This window comes from Eucalyptus grandis, chromosome 5, assembly GCF_016545825.1.
Source record: "Eucalyptus grandis isolate ANBG69807.140 chromosome 5, ASM1654582v1, whole genome shotgun sequence".
Taxonomy (NCBI): domain Eukaryota; kingdom Viridiplantae; phylum Streptophyta; class Magnoliopsida; order Myrtales; family Myrtaceae; genus Eucalyptus; species Eucalyptus grandis.
This window is the reverse complement of record NC_052616.1, coordinates 20,762,567-20,777,978: the sequence shown is the minus strand read 5'-3', so window position 1 is coordinate 20,777,978 and position 15,412 is coordinate 20,762,567. Positions and strand designations below refer to the sequence as shown.

The following is a 15,412-nucleotide window of genomic DNA, read 5'->3' as shown; positions in this document are numbered from 1 at the left end:
ATCAATCAAATTGGGCCAAAATGACCAAACTTGCATTAAATTGGGTATTTTCGGATAAGAAGATGGCCAACTTTGAGGGATCTTTTGCAAACTTGGGTGGGCAAAATCACAAAATCCGATCAAGATCTTAAACTACTATACATGGGCTTGCTAATTGATAAACAATCGCAGCCAAATTCATGGTTTAAAGCGCCTAAACCAGCTGACAAATCCCAGTCCACGAGTTGGTTTGAAGTCGGAGTTGTTGAGTGGGCAACTTGGTGGCCCCACCATATCCTCCTTAGCTGTCCAGCCGGCCTGATCTTTGCACGTGATGGAAGACCGTAATGAGTAGTGCAAGTGGACGGAAATTTGTCAGGGATAAGCTGCTGGAAGCACGGGAAAGTCGCAGCAAAATCGGCACACTCAACATCTGCAAAATTGGAAAATTTTGACTAAGTCAGAGAGTGGTTGGACTGCTTAGTTGGTAGGCCTGGCAGGAGGGCAAAAAGCCGGTCAGGAGATCGTTGAATGCATGGGATAAGATCTACAAAGGGAGAAGAGAGAGAGGAGACGAGAGGGAGAGAAGAGAGCTCGGAATCGTCCCCCAAAGAGGCCCTCAGAAGCAACTCCAGAAGAGCAAACCCAGAAATTCCAGATCAACCTTCTGAGAGAAAAGTGAGATTTGCGCAAACTTGCAGCCAAAATTAGCCAAAACCTTAAACTATAGAGTGAAACTTCACTCAAATATCTTTCCATCCATAGGTCGCACGTCCAAAATGGAGATCGGGAAGGCCTCCTAAAGCCCCCCGAAACAGTGCCCTCCTGTCGGGCCAAGAAAGTCCGAAATTTTTCTAAGTGTCGAGACTGGTTGGTCACGAGTGAGGAAAGCCAGTGTTTTTGAGAAATTTGAGAGACAAATGAGGAAAATATTGACTTTTAACCCAGACTAGAATACATATAGTTTGGCGTGGTGTCAATTTTTCCAACAAAATACGTCTTGAAGTCTAATGTTAGAGCTCAACGAAAACCTTCGTTGTCAGTTCGTTTTTTTGCAGATCTCATTTCCAGTTGAAGAAGCCAACTTCCACAGGCCCCCGAGGATAATTTGTCGGTTTCATCGGCCAAAAAACACTTGAAAAAGAAACTAGGAAGAAAGGTAAGCATCCTAGATGTATTTATTTTCGATTTTGAGCATGTTTTGATCATGAAAATCAAGAGGAAAACCGGCCCGGAAAACTGATTTCTGAGGTTGAAATTTTTGTAAGTGTTTGAAATCTCTTCAAGAGTGTTGCACGTGTGCTTCTTGGAGAGGTCGTTTTGATGTTGTTCGGTGGGTCATTCTCTGTGATGTTTATTGCATTTGAAAGCTCATGTTACCTACTTTCATTCGGATCAAGTAATGTTTCCTTAGATCTCGTATGTGATAGGTGTCGGGGCTTGAATATGGGCACTCAACCTGTTTGCTTGACTTGGGTTCAAACCCAGATTTGCAAAATCAGATCAAACCCGCATATTTGATGACGATTCCAGCTTGTTTTTCGTGTGTTTTAAGCTGTTTTTTTTATCTATCTTACTCCTTGCATGTTGTAGTTTAACCTTGATGTTTTAGTTCCACATAATATTGCTCATGAGTTGAGATTGAAGACCGCAAACATGGCCCGAGGAAGCTGATTGGGGCTAGTTTAATGCACACCAAGTGTTTGACAAAATGCTCAAACTAAGCTTCGATCTTGAAACGGTCGATTTGAGCTTGATTATTGTGATATTCATGTGCTGTGTTACTCCATGTTAGCATAGATCGGTTTAAGGAATTATTATTATTTTTTAAAAAAAATAATTAAAAAAGAGAAAAATATGAAAATTTCAAAAATATCAAAAAAATGTTAGATGGCATCAAATTAGGATATAAATGACATATATGAAATTTTCCTAATTTTAAAAGGTCATTTTCCTAATTTAATGCTATTTTGGTATTTTATAACCATTTTTGTAAAAATCCATTTTGTGTAGATTAAAACTATTTAAAGTAATTTCATGCATATAGAGTAATTTCATGCATATTTGAACTCTCATTTTGGTCATGGGGGTCCTGTCCCGGGCGTGATAACAATGCCATGTAATATTATTTGCCCGACTTGTATCGGGTTTACCTTTCGCGTTTATTTTCAAGTCATTTCAATTTCTTGGATGTTTACGCACCGCTTTTCATTATTTTGAGTGTAAATTTCTCTTCTAAATTATGTTAGGATTAGTCTAGACATTAAAAAAAAAAAAAAAAAAAAACTACAAAAACATTTGAATGGACACTTAGTGGTTTCATAAAGATTATAATTGGTAATCAAGATTGTATGGCCATTTAGATAAACAACCTTCCAAGTTAGTGGTACCGCAAGGGCGCTAATAGAAACATTGGCGTAAACAAGTCCCCGTTCCTAGAAATCTCTAATTGCGTATGAATCGAGACAACACTCCCGTGTCTTGATTGGTTTCTAGCCGACCTCAATAGGCTAGTGGCGACTCCTAGAATTACATAGGTTGTTAATAACTAAAAACGAATCCAACGTCGCGCGGGGTATGGGCTTGGGAGAGCCCGCGCCTAATCTAGGGCCATTGGTCCGCCTCTTTACGCAAATACCCCTAAACCTTCTTCTTTTTCCCCGGATAGAAAAAAAAGAGGTCGTGACAGGTACGACATAAACTACAAACCATGTGCAGAATATAGTTAAGAGGGTGATAGCTGAATTGAATTCAACTTCAATAAGGTGTTTCTTCACTGTTTGAAACAATCAAGGACAATCTCAAACGTACAAGATTCCCAAACATAATCTAATAAAACATGCGAAGGAGAAAAGGAAAAGGAAAGGAAACTTTCACCGTGCAAAGAGTTTCTGCAGCCATATTTAGTCTCTGTTACATGAATTCTCCAAGTTTAAGCTACCATTCTCTCTGCTTGATTATTCCTTCAACTGGGTTCATACCATAGGACGTGGTTTTTAAATTTGATAGACCCATATTTCAAAAGTCAAGGAAACAGGAACAAAAGAATGTAAAAGTTTAATGTTTCTATCTCCTATCTTCAGGATCAACCGAAGATTTAAGATTCTAGTGCTATATAATTTTTTTACATTCATGGCATTGGCCTGTGGAAAATGACTTGAACTTACCAGTATTTCTTGATTCTCAAGTGACCATATGACATCTTGTATTACCGCTTGAAGCAATCTTGGATCGATTTTAATGCTACTTTACATTGATATAGCTAAAATCTTGACGTAGCAGCTGTATTTAGAATGGATTTTTCGTTTGGTCTAGTTTCTAAGCTAGTAGAGTATACCGATTATAAGGAACAGGAGATATCCGTTTTTCCCCTTTTCCGGGCTAAGAGACCGATCTTTCTTAAAGAGCGTATACAAATCTTCATCATACATTGTTTACATACAAGTGAACTCATTTAGTTCAAAGCAATAGCCCTTTAGGCATATTATCATGCAGCAACGTTTTTTCAGTGATGAGAAGAAAGAAGGTTGCCTAGTACAGGCTTAGTTTGTGTTATCAAAAATTAACCAAGAATATAGCAACAGATCGCTGGGCAAAATGTAAGCCCGCATATGTGAATGAACTTGTTCTATAACCCTACGTGAAGCAATCCAACGTAATTTTCATAATTCCAATTAAACGCACAACACAAGATGCTGAATCAACCGATCATGTCACAAACAGAAAAACATCAGGAAAAAAAACGAAGAAGTTCTCATGCAACATGCCATTGCATTCAATGGGGTTGTCTGTAGTTTCCGAAAAGCTTGAGCAGTAGCAATCCTTGTGCCTTGTATACAGCCTGTGACTTCGAACCAAATGTGAATGGGAATCAAACACCATTTTCATCTGTCTTTGATCTCTCTTTGAAGTGGTTCGGGAGGTGGAGGCATGCTCGGTGATGATGGCGATGAGGTCATCGTGATTACTTATGGTGAATGTGGCAGTGACGAATCTATTTTGGTGCCATCTTCACTGTCCTCTTCCCTTTCACCAATCCAGTGATCTCATCGTCTTCATTGCCGGCCATGCCTTTGCCTCGTGCCCTACTTAAAACAGAGGAGGCTCTTTCTTGAGCTCCGCTGCCAGTGCTCTCCGCTAGTTGGCACGCATCCTCAAAACATAGAAAGACTGACGTCAGACGCTCTTGTTGATGTATCAAGACTGCATGCTCTGTTTTTTTCTTCTTTGTTTTGTTTAGTCAGTTTGTTGGTGTCCTGTTTTTTAGGAATTGGTTATTGTTGTTTTACTTGGTCAATCTTATCTTGTAGGAGCAGTTAGCTGCACGTATTTTAGCTATTCTGGTTTGTTGCTGGTTTTGTGGCCCTTAGTGGGCAACGTGGGTTTATGTTTACGTTCTAGTATGTATTTTTGAACATTTTTTTCAGTTTTTCTGAATACAACACATAGCTTTTGCTGTCAACTCCTCCTCTGTTTTTCTTTTTTCAAAAAAACAACACTGGTATCAGAGCCTTCTTGATCTTAAGGGGCTGTGAGTGACTTGTGAGATTGATTGAGAGGTGTATCGCATCCATAGAAGTTAAAAGCAAGATGGAGGCGGGATCGAGTGGTTTTTCAGCAAAGGCTCCACCAATGTTTGATGGAGAAAATTATCAAGCCCGGGCAAAGTGAGAATGTGAGCCTATCTAGAGGGTTGTGATTTTGGGAAGCTGTGGAACAAGATTATGAAGTTGCTCCCCTTCCTAACAATCCAACCATCAATCAAATCAAGTTTCACAAGGAGAGGACGACAAGGAAAGTAAAAGCAAAGTCTTGTTTATATGCTGTTGTCTCACCTGCCATTTTCAGCAGAATTATGGCTTGTGAATCAGCCAAAGCTATTTGGGACTTCCTCAAAGCTGAGTATCAAGGAGATGAGAGGATCAGAAGCATAAAGGGGCTAAACTTGATCATAGAATTCAAGAGACTACAGATGAAGGAATCGAGACAATTAAGGAGTATTCGATAAGTTGATAAGCATTGCAAATCAGGCAAGAGTTCTAGGCACCGCGACCTCTCGATAATAGGCTAGTGCAGAAGATTCTTGTCTCCTTACCCAAAAAAGGTTTGAGGCAACCATTGCCTCTTTGGAGAATACCAAGGATTTGTCTCAGTTCAAGTTGGCAGAATTGCTAAGTGCTCTGCAAGCACAAGAGCAAAGGAGGTTAATGAGGCTGGAAGGAAGTACAGAAGGAGCTCTGCTAGCCAAAGAACAGCAGAATGTAGGAGGAAAAATCAAGAAGTGGAAAGGGAAGAAAGGAAATGGCAGTAGTGGTTCAGAAGCTACTGCAGGAGAGAATAGTGCGGGCAACTCCAAGAACAATTGGGGAAGATATTCCTCATGTCAGCACTGTGGAAAAAAGAATCATCCACACTTTAGGTGTTGGAAGAGGCCAGATGTCAGATGCAGAAAGTGTCATAAGCTTGGACACATTGAGAAGTTTTGCAAAGAGAAGAGAGATCAGCAGCAGGGTGAGGCACATGCTGCAGTTCAGCAAGAGGTAGATCAACTGTTTGTTGTCTCTTGTTTCTCCTCTAGTACTCCATGTGACAATTGGCTTGTTGATAGTGGTTGCACAAATCATATGACAAGTGATGAAACGATGTTTATAAATCTTGACAAGTTGTTGAAGTCAAGAGTGAGGATTAGGAATGGGGAGTACTTAGAAGTGAAAGGTAAAGGGACTGTAGTAATGGAGAGTTGTGCTGGAACTAAGCTAATTTCTAATGTGATGTATGTGCCTAAAATTGATCAGAATTTGCTGAGTGTGGGGCAGTTGGTAGAAAAGGGATTTAAGGTGATATTTGAAGAGGAGAAGTGTTTGATCTTTGACTCTAGTGGTCAGGAGTTGTTCAAGATAAAGATGCAACATAAGAGTTTTTCGTTGAATCCTCTTGAGAAGAAGCAGATGGCATTCAAGTGTCAGGCTAATGATTCAGAAATATGGCACAAGAGGTTGGGGCACTTTCATCATAAAGACGTGCTGTTCATGCATAGGAATGAAATGGCAACTGGGTTACCAAGCCTAGGGGAGCAGATCACAGGGTGCAAAACTTGTTTGCTAGGTAAGCAGACAAGACTTCCCTTCAAGGAATCCACTTGGAGAGCTACAGAGAAGCTACAACTAATTCATACAGATCTATGTGGTCCACAAGTGACTCCTTCACTAAATGGCAGCAGGTATTTCATTATTTTCATTGATGATTATACTAGAATGTGCTAAATTTACTTTATGAAGCAAAAATCAGAAATTGTTGGGGTATTTCTAAAGTTTAAGAAATGGGTTGAGAACCAAAGTGGCTGCAAGATTCAAGTCATTAGATCTGATAATGGAACAGTAATACACTTCACGAGGTTTAACTCTTTTTCGGGAAGAGGCTGGAATTGAGCATCGGGCATCGTTCCTTACTCTCCACAACAAAATGGTGTTAGTGAGAGGAAGAATAGAACTATTATGGAGATGACTAGGTGTCTGTTGTATGAGAAAGATCTACCAAAAGAGTTTTGGGCAGAAGCAGCAAACACATCAGTTTTTCTACTGAATAGATTACCTACAAGGGTATTGGAGATGAAGACACCATTTGAAGCTTGGTTTGATGTCAAGCCAATTCTAAGAAATTTGAAGGTGTTTGGTTGTTTGTGTTTTTCTCATATTCCACATGTCAAGAGAGACAAGTTGGGAGAGAAAGCTGAACCTAGGATCTTTGTTGGCTACAGTTGAGTGTCCAATGCATACAGGATCTATCAACCACAGATAGGAAAGGTGATCACTAGTAGGGATGTTCAGTTTCTAGAAGATGAGAAATGAGATTGGACAAATAAGCCACAAGGCAAGCACAAAGAGGTCTCATTGGAACCTGACGAACTGATGGATGATGTTCCAATTAGAGGTACCAAATCTTTGACTGATATATATCAAAGGTGTAGTGTGGCTGTTTTGGAACCTGCAGGTTATGAGGAAGCTAAAAGTGATCAAAGGTGGATGAATGCAATAAAAGAAGAGTTGGCTATGATAGAAAAAAAAAAAAAAAACCACACATGGGAGGTAGTGGAGAGGCCTAAAGATAGGAAGGTGATTGGAGTAAAATGGGTTTTCAAGACCAAATTTAATCCTGATGGCTCAGTGAATAAGCATAAGGCCAGGTTGGTTATGAAGGGATATGCACAAGTTTGGGGAGTTGATTTCTCAGAAACATTTGCTCCCATGGCAAGACTTGATACAATTAAAATGATTCTTGCTTTGGTAGCTCAACAAGGATGGAAGGTATATCAGTTAGATGTGAAGTCAGCATTTTTGAATGGAGTGTTGCAGGAGGAGATTTATGTTGAGCAGCCAGAAGGTTTTGTCACACCAGGCCAGGAGGAGAAAGTTTATTTGCTGAGAAAGGCTCTCTATGGCTTGAGGCAAGCTCCCAGAGCATGGTACAGTAAGATGGATGAGCACTTGTTGGGTTTAGGTTTCAAGAAAAGCCTCAGTGAATCCACTTTATATGTCAAGAAGTTAGTATCTAACTTAGTGGTGGTGTCTCTTTATGTGGATGATATGCTGGTGACAGGGAGTAATAGTGCTCAGATTATTGCATTTAAGCAAGAGATGATGAAGATGTTCGAAATGACTGATCTTGGTGAGATGTCATATTTTCTAGGAATGGAGGTTAGGCAGACTCAGAATGAAGTTTTTATCTGTCAAAAGAAGTATTTGAAGGAGATCCTAAGGAGATTCAACATGGAGGAGTGCAAGAGAGTGAGTACACCAATGGGTCATAAAGAAAAGCTTCAAAAGAAGGATGGATCAGTACCTGCAAATGAAAAAGTTTATAGAAGTTTGATTGGCGGTCTTATGTATCTCACTGCAACTAGGCCAGGCATCATGTTTCTTGTAAGTGTCTTATCTAGATTTTTTAATTGTGCAAGTGACTTGCATATGGTAGCTGCAAAGAGGGTGTTGAGGTACTTAAGAGGTACTCTTTCATATGGGATTAAGTTTTGTAGAGTTCCGGAGTTTAAGTTGCAAGGGTATTCTGACAGTGACTAGGCAGGATCAATGGATGATATGAGGAGCACTTCGGGTTATTGCTTTACATTTGGGTCGGCATGTTTTTCCTGGTGTTCAAAGAAGCAGGAAATAGTGGCTCAATCAACTGCGAAGCTGAGTTCATTGCAGCTACGCAGCTGTGAATCAAGCATTATGGTTAAAGAAGCTTATGGATGATCTACATATGCAGCAAGAAGAAGACATAGAAGTGTTTGTGGATAATCAAGCTACTCTGGCCATTTCACAAAATCCAGTATTTCATGGAAGAACAAAGCATTTTAAGGTCAAGTTTTACTTCTTGAGAGAAGTGCAAAAGGCTGAAAAGGTGAAACTGGTGTACTGCAATTCAGAAAACCAGATTGCAGATATATTCACGAAGTCATTTCATGTTGGTCGATTTGAACTTCTCAGGGCAAAGCTAGGAGTGTGCAATACTTGATCCAGAGGAGAGTGTTGATGTATCAAGACTGCATGTTCTGTCTTTTCTTCTTTGTTTTGTTTAGTCAGTTTGTTGGTGTCCTGTTTTTTAGGAGTTGGTTTATTGTTGTTTTACTTGGTCAATCATATCTTGTAGGAGCAGTTAGCTGCACATATTTTAGCTAAATATTTTAGTTATTCTGGTTTGTTGCTGGTTTTGTGGCCCTTAATGGGCAACGTGGGTTTATGGTTACGTTCTAGTATGTATTTTTGAACATTTTTTTTCAGTTTTTCTTAATACGACGCATAGCTTTTGCTGTCAACTCCTCCTCTGTTTTTCTTTTTTTCAAAAAAACAACAGCTCTGCATTTCGCCCCAGATGACCACCTTTCCTTTTTCGGGCTCCGCCATCAAGAAACATCCGGAGAAGAAGTCTTCTTTCTTTGTTTGGGCTTTGGATCTTGATGCTAGAGGAAAGCAAGAAGCCACGATATACTGCAACTCTTTTTTAAGAGAAAATGACGGCAAGAAGCTTGAAGAGGGTGAAAAACAGAAAGAGAAGTTACAGATATGCAAAGAATTTTATTTTTCTAAGTTGCTTTGTACGCCCTATTTTTCAACATTGTGTTCTTTTAATTCTGAATTCATAGTTCTGCATACATGTATAAAAGCTTATTTGAAGCTTTAGTACATAGAACCTTCTTAACCCCAGAAAGGAAAAGAAATCTGTCGTCCGTTTCAAAAATCCAAAATGTTATGGGTTGCTGAGTTTGCATCTGCCAAAAGAACTCCTGAATCCGTGCGTGCCCATCAGCTGTTTCGGTTCTAGTTTTTTGAAGATGACTACCTTGTTCTAGTTAGACGTTTAGTTTTGTCTATCCGATGCAGGCAGGATTTCGTGTAAACTACTATGCAGACAATTCATGAAGCAAATTAAAACATTCGCCTTTTAGGCAAAATTGATTGTGACAATACCTGAAATGCCTATTTGCTGGCCATCAATTTGTTGAGAGTGATTATTCATGTCGTGAAAGACCATGTCGTGTTTTCGTAAAGACTCGATAAATTTCTCAAAAGGTCTCGAAACAGGACGTTGAGTCCAGTAGAGTTCATGGAACGGTGTGATATGACATTACTTACATCCGTTGGTGTTCGGTGAAGTGTTACAGATCACTGCAAAAGTTGTACAGATTTGATAGGTCTTGTGCTTACTGTTATAACCATTGGGCTGGATGTGTAATCAATCATCTGTAAAATGTTCTAAAGCAATGCGCTGAGTATGGATTTCCTTCTCATTTCTCTCCCGTGATGATTTTTGTCTTCCCTGATTCTCTCAAAACTGTGCCATTCTTGATTTTGCTTGCAATGTTGCAACTCTAGCTAGTTTCTTGAAGGCTGGGGAGGGATCTGCAATTTCAATGTTCGAAGGGCTGCGAATGCATATACAGAAGTCATATCCGTTTCAGTTCCAAGCAACAAAGGAAAAATTTTTTTTTCCCCTCAATTGACTCTGCACCGACCAATCTGAATGATTGGTGTAGTTTACAGAAATGGAAGCCATACTCTAGTCAGGTCCCCGGCGATTCTCTTTTGTGTGTAAATTATGATTCTCTAGTATCAGTAATTTACTTACTAATAACGTGATAAGCAAGTTACCAATCATACTCAGTAGTATTTCAAACTAACCAACAACTTCAAAATTCTATCAATAAAAGCGTTGCTTCCTTTATGTACATCAGAGTTCACCCAACTATCAGAAATTAGAGCAATGAGAGCATAAGAGATGAGCGTGGATTTTTGCCATTTTGGTCCCATTGTTCATAATGTTTCATCTTAACTAGAGATGATGTTGATCATACTCGGCAGTATTTAAAGCTAATCAACAATTTCAGAAATCTACCAATAAAAGCTTTGCTTTGTTTATGTACATCAGAGTTCACCCAACTATCAGAAATTAGAGCAGACTTTGGCTCTGATGAGAGCATAAGAGATGAGCATGGATTTTCACCATTTTGATCACATTGTTCATCTGTTTTCATCTTAACCAGAGATGGTGTTGATCATTTCATCTTCAGAGATACAGAGATGTCGCATTGACAACTTTTTTAGGACATAATTTATGAGAAATAGAAATCTTAATGACTCAGATTTTCTATACACAAACAATTATACTTATTCATCAGGAACTAAAGAACTCATAACTAAGAAAGCCGAACAGTTCGGAAACCAATTTGAACTATGTTGATTTGACAAGCGACCAGCCATGCATTTAGAATTGGCCGGGAGAATTTTGTCTATACCTACCATTTTGATCATGAAGGGAACGTTGGGATGCGATAAGTACTGCAAACAGATCCAGAAAGATAGATTGTAGATGCTGGTTTTCTTCCTGATGGACAAGGAAAAGGGGCAAGAGGAGAAAATCAGGTGTGGTTGCTGGAGTCAGAATATTGGATGAGATGACTTTCAGTGAAAACTTCAAGGATTTGTTGATCAGATACTTTACCAACCGAAGGGTTCAGATGTGTGCCCTGATTTCAAGGCCACCCCTCAATTGGCTTTGTGAGCATGACAGGCAGCATGGGATCATTAATATTTAGTGCAGAAAACATGTAGTATCAGTTTGTTAGGTCTTTGCAGCAACCTAATGTGCAGAATGTGTGATTCATTGACGCAGTAGCCAAAGACGTTGCAAACTGACCCTGCATGTTCTTTGCACTAACTATTAGAAGTCCTGAGAGTTTTGTGATTCTCTGAGAACTCTGCTCCATTGGTTCTGCTTGCACTACTGCTACTCTATCTACTTTGTCAAAGGCTAGGTGAATTCGCAATTAAGGTATTCCGCAACAACTCTCTCTGAAGTTTTTTTAATAATCTAACCTTCTCTGATCTTATGAAAAGATCTATGCATATCATGCCTCGTCTGCATCTGCACTATTGAAAATCTGGCCTGTACAACATCTCTTTTAACTTTTGAACACATGAACACTTGATTTCACTTCTTTTAGACTCCTGGATTAGTTAAATTTTTACATCTACTACTTGTGGCCGGGATGTGTTAGATGTGATGCATTCAAGTATTTAAATGCAGTGCTGCTTTTAACTCGTTACCATCTGTCGTGACCTACCTGGGAGGGAATAGGTTTAGGGATATTACCTAAAAGATAGGTTACGGCCCATGATTAGGCATGAGTTCTCCCAAACCCATACCTCGTGCGAAATTGAAGTGTTCATCTGAATTTTGTAATAAGGAGTCACCACTATATTATTTGGTCGGCTAGAAACTAAATGAGGCATGAGAGTATACCCCACTTCCTACGCAACAAGATAAATCTAAGATTAGGAACTTGATTACATTAATTAATTAATTAGTGCCATTTTGATACCTAATTTTATTCATTTTAGAAAAAAATTGTCAAGCAAATTGATTTAATTTTAGATCAATCTACTAACACATGAGGTGATCATACAAATACACAATCATTAAAATAACAATTAGTAACCAAAAAAAGCGTTTAAATAAATTGCATGGGAGAGCAAAAATTTAACATCAAAGAGAAGATAAATGCTAATCCTAACTAGACTAAAGGAAGCCAAAATCAACATATCAAAATTGCACAATCAATGGTATTCATCTTTAAGAACAACTAAAACCTCTTGAGCATGATTCTAAATTAAAAGACTTCCATTTTTTTTAAGAGAAAATAAACCAAAAGATTAATTTTAACCTTTTTGAAGATTTTTTAATTTTTTTTTTTGAATTTTTTGGATTTTTCAAAAATTGAAAATTTGAATTTTCCAAAACATTTTGGTTTTTTTTAATCTTTTTTTTTTTTGTATCTTTCTAATTACTACTGAAATGTTTAGACTTTCTAAATTTTGAAATTTTTTGAGAATTTTTAATTTTCCTTAATTTTATAATTTTTCTTAATTTTATAATTTTTTAATTTTATAATTTTCTATTTTTAATTAATGTTTTAAAAAAGTTGTTGAATTTTCAATTTTTTTTTTTGAAATTTTTAAATTTTTTAATGTTCTTTGAAAGTTCTTTGAATCCTTCTGTCTTTTTAATTTTCCTTTTCTTTTGCACTTCTCCTTCCCAAAGCCAACTCTTTTTACTTTTTCTGCACTTTTGTTTCCTTTTTTTTTTTCCTTTTTTTTTATCATTCTTCTCTGTGCTCATCTTCTCCCGACGCCTCCTTGTACACCCGAAGCTCCTTCTGCCATTTTCATAGTTTTCCTTTATTATTTTTGGTTTTGCCTTCTTTTTTTTCTTCTAATTCCTTCCTCTCTCTTTTTTGTCCTTTTCTGTTTTGTCTTACTCCCTTCTTCTTCTCCACGGCGCCCTCTTCCCGAAGCCAATTCCAACCCTGTAACCCCTCGCCGAAACTTCTTCCCCATATTCCGACGAGCACTCACCGGCGTTCGGGCTACCACCAGGCCACCGTCCAGCGTCGATCATTCGGTCCGACCAACGCCGGTCACCACCAACCACTAGTTGACCGGAGGTTAATATTATCGCCGGATCTATTCCGACGAGGGGCACGCCTACAACGACTAACTCAAACGACGCGAGATACGCCACCAGAAATCAAGAAAAACACCGACGACAGTGTCGGAACAACAGCATCATAATGGGTCACATAGATATCGAAGATCTAGGTTTCGGCTCGGAGACTCGAGTTGACTCTCTAGGGAAGCAATTCATCGAACAATCGGCGCGCACTAGAGAAACAAGGGCTTCCGACTCGTTCGTGACTCTTAATAGGCATACTAGGACACACAACAACCATGCCAGAATGCACAGCGATGTTAACTCGAGTTTGACTCCGGCCTGGCGTGCCCAAAACAAGGCACGCATAGATTGAGAAAGTGCTGTGGTGGGCGGTGGTCAATGGGCTGGCCTTCAGCGACGCGAGTCCCTTACTTCTTTCTCACGCGAGCGGAGCGGGCTACTCTCTCTCTCTCTCTCTCTCTCTCTCTCTCTCTCTCTCTCTCTCTCTCTCTCTCTCTCTCTCTCTCTCTCTCGGTCTCACTCTCTAAACCCGAGCCCATGCATGGCTGAGGCGTTGGCTCAAGCTCTCCCGCTCTCCCTGAATCACTCGGAGCTCTCACCCTCTCGGTCCCTGACTCCCAGCTTTGATCTGCCCTTTTCTCTCTTGCTCTCTCTCCCTGTTAAGCTTGGCCAGCGACAGGTGCGCATGGCTTCTGCCGCCGCCAGCCGGTCGTGGCCTGCCTCATCCCCGACCCTAGGATCACGCTGCGACCTGCTGCGACCTTATCTTTATACCTCCGTCGCTCTTCCATTTTTGCAAAAGGCGGGAGCAGTGTGAAGGGGGGAAGAAGAAGAAGAGGCGTGTGGGCTGAGCGCAGAAAGGAAGAGGGCCAGGCAAAGAGTGGGGAAAGAGAAGAAAAAGGAAAGAGAAAAGAAAGAAGGGATGGGGCCGGCTTGGCCCCAGCCCAGTCTCGTTGGGGTTTTTTTTTTTTTAATAATAGTTCTTTCAATTATTTTTTTATTTTTTTTTTTTCTCTTTTAATTGAAATGGCTCTATTACTACTAATGCAAATGCTCCTAATGTCTATATGCCATACAATTCATTGGAAATTAATTTTTGGCTGGGATTTAAAATTAATTTCTAATTTTTTACGGGATTAAGTCATAAATAAAATGGTAAATAGTCATAAATAAAATGGCAAATTTTAGGTGTCAACACCGTCGTCTTTAATCTTTTAGAAGAGTTATCCAAATATTGCATGAAATAAACCTTTTATGCAACCTATAATTTATTCGACACAAAATAGCTATCAAAATCCTGCACACACGCTCAACAAAATTGTGATGAAAAAAGTATTATAAATTGATAATTATAGAGGATGGTTTTGTTTTTATCTTAATTAACTTATCACAGGACACCTATGTTAATCCACAACCATCGGTTGACAAAGTGAGAGTCACCTCTAATCAAGAATACCAAGTGAGTTGAGAGAAACATAGAGATGGCTTCCAAATTTTCAATCTCACTAGCATTTCCCTGTTCAATCGTTTTGACTCTAGTGGTTGGCATCCATGCCTATGGAATTGCTATCTACTGGGATCATAATGGCAAATGAAGGCACTTTAGCTGATGCCTGAGCCTCCGAAAATAATAAATTTGTGAACCTAGATTTTCTATCTACCTTTGACAATGGCCAAACTCCTATGATCAACCTCGCTGGCCACTGCAATCCTTATAGCGGAGGATGCACTAGCTTGAGCTCCAAAATCAAGTCTTGCCAAGCAAGGGAATCGAGGTGATGCTCTTGATCAGAGGAGACATAGGAAGTTACTATCTCACTTCTGCCAAGGATGCTAGATAGTCACGACTTATCTATGGGACAACTTCTTAGGAGGGCAGTCCTCGTCTCGGTTGTTTAAGGACACATTGCTCGATAGGATCGATTTCAATATTGAATGAGGCACAACACAGCATTGAGGTGATTTGGCTAGGTACTTGTCTAAATATAGTAGCAGCGGAAGAAGGTGTACTTGACCGCAGCCCCTCAATGTCCTTATCCGAACACTGGGGTTGGAGGTGCCCTTCAAACAGGCTTGTTCAACTACGATGGGTCTAGTTTTACGACAATCGTCAGTGCAAATACAATTCTGGGAACAAGGGTAATCTCCAAGATGCATGGAGCAATGGACTTCAATTCCCGTTGGCAAAATCTTCTAGAGGTTGCCCATTGCTCCGAACGTAGTTAACAATGGTCTTAGTCCTACACCAGATCTTGCTTTTATTGGACTACCGACCATCAAAGGATTTGCCAACCATGGAGGCGTGACGTCATGGTCCAAATGTTACGAGGATCAAACTCTATATAGCTCTTTCATCAAGGGCTCTACTCTTGCTTGCAGATATCTAAAGTGCTCCTTATGTAATTACATATATTTCTTCACATGA

At 39.5% G+C, this 15,412-nt stretch overlaps 1 pseudogene; it reads left to right on the top strand.

The window, feature by feature from the left end:
* The first annotated feature begins 14,468 nt into the window (after positions 1 to 14,468).
* On the top strand, positions 14,469 to 15,412 carry LOC120293718 (annotated as a pseudogene).